This window comes from Trachymyrmex cornetzi, unplaced genomic scaffold (genome assembly GCF_001594075.2).
Source record: "Trachymyrmex cornetzi isolate Tcor2-1 unplaced genomic scaffold, Tcor1.1 scaffold370, whole genome shotgun sequence".
Lineage (NCBI taxonomy): Eukaryota > Metazoa > Arthropoda > Insecta > Hymenoptera > Formicidae > Trachymyrmex > Trachymyrmex cornetzi.
In genome coordinates this window covers 106,418-108,114 of record NW_017298430.1, presented here as the reverse complement: position 1 = coordinate 108,114, position 1,697 = coordinate 106,418, and the positions used below count along the sequence as shown (strand labels likewise).

The following is a 1,697-nucleotide window of genomic DNA, read 5'->3' as shown; positions in this document are numbered from 1 at the left end:
ACAGAAGCGTACAAATTTGTTTTATGATAATCTGTCCGTTCTGCTTTTCAAAAATTATTGAAAAAATGAAATATGGTTTGACAGAAGAGTAAATTTTTTGTCGATTATACGGTAAGGAAAAAAAAAGATCATTTAACTTAGAAAAGCTTTTAGCAAATAAGAAATAGTCGACTTTCTAAGAAAGAATACTTACAAAAAATATGTAGAACCTTAGTGATTGAACCTTAGCTGAACAAATCTGAACAAACTTAGGAGAAGGAAATAAGGAAGCGTCATTTTTAGCATATTTTCGAGTGAATAAATAGTGCGTAGGTTAAAAATTTAACTCTAGTTTGTCTTTGACTTCTCGTTGTGTCGAACAGTTTTCCGAGGGCGTGCTTTCTATAAATCTTATTGCGAGTGTGAAAAAATGGCTCTTCGTGATTTATTATCTAAATTTTTTATAGTCGCTTGCAATCTTAATCAAAAATTGATTGCAAGAGACTATATATTGAAATTATCAGACGAGAATGAAAACAATTACAAAGTTTTCGAGCACTTTACGCGAGAACGCTCCAGTACGTTACTATGCGTTATGCATAAACTGGGGCACTGTGATAGTGTGATGACGCTAACAATCTCGCGACATATAGAAGTGCGTGAGTGTTTCAATCATGAGGAGGATGACGCTGGTGGTCATATTGATGAGTTTCGTCATAGGATCATCAGTAACACAGGAGTAGGAGTAGGTAAGCTGAGCTGAAACAAAATTATACATTAAAAAAAAAAGATTTATTATTAATATTATTAATTAAAAATTATAATATTTATTTAGCGTCAAATCGTCAAGTGGCGCACGTTAATTCCGTGCAATTCGTGCGACGTGGGCGTCTGAGCCTGTGGCGACGACGACGTCACGCGGAGGATGAAGACGAGGTTGTTCCTGTGCGTAAGTTGGAAAAATAAATATATTGATCAAATGCTGAAAATTTCCTTTATTAAAAATATTTTAATTTTTTTCTAGGAAGAGCGCGAATCGAACCGCCGAATAATGCGCCGCCTCCACGTAATGGACAAGGCATCCCTCTCATCGAAATAGGTAAGATGATTTAAAAAATATTCTACTGTAAAATATAGTTCATATAATATTACCGCAATAAGAAGAAAATTAAAAACATTTCTATTTTAGATAATGATGATGATGATATTGATGACGAGCATAATGGAGATTCGCAGCGATCAAGGAACTCGTCAATTACCATTATTTCAATGTCGCGTAAGTTCAAAAAATCGGTTAACGAAACATAGAGTTAGTTCTGCAAAAAAAAAGAAAAAGAAAAATAACAGTAAAAATTACTTTTTAGCACGCGAAAAGAAGAGGAAGAAGAGGAAGAAGAGGAGGAGGAAGACGAAGAAGAAGAAGAAGAAGAAGAAGAAGAAACTGACATTTACGACTACGAGGACGACGAAGACGCCGATGATATCATCGACGAGGCGAACGAAGATGTTACCAATGATACCGGCGACGAGGAAATTGATGATATGGCTGACGAAATTTCGGAGACACAGGACGTGACGCAGGAAGTCGGAGAAGAGGAGGGCGACAATTACATCGAAAGTAATAAAATTTTATTGTTTACTTTTATCCCGTTGTTTCGAGAAATTTTTCTTAAACGTATATTTTCTCTATTAAAAGTTTCCTACTCACCGGTTTTACC

General features: G+C 35.4%; 1 long non-coding RNA gene across 1 annotated transcript; it reads left to right on the top strand.

Moving 5' to 3' along the window:
- The first annotated feature begins 819 nt into the window (after window positions 1-819).
- Window positions 820-1,236, top strand: LOC108763621 (uncharacterized). The gene is made up of 3 exons (XR_001940225.1): window positions 820-928; window positions 1,004-1,078; window positions 1,169-1,236. It is a non-coding gene; the product is annotated as an uncharacterized LOC108763621 (long non-coding RNA).
- Window positions 1,237-1,697: the final 461 nt, after the last annotated feature.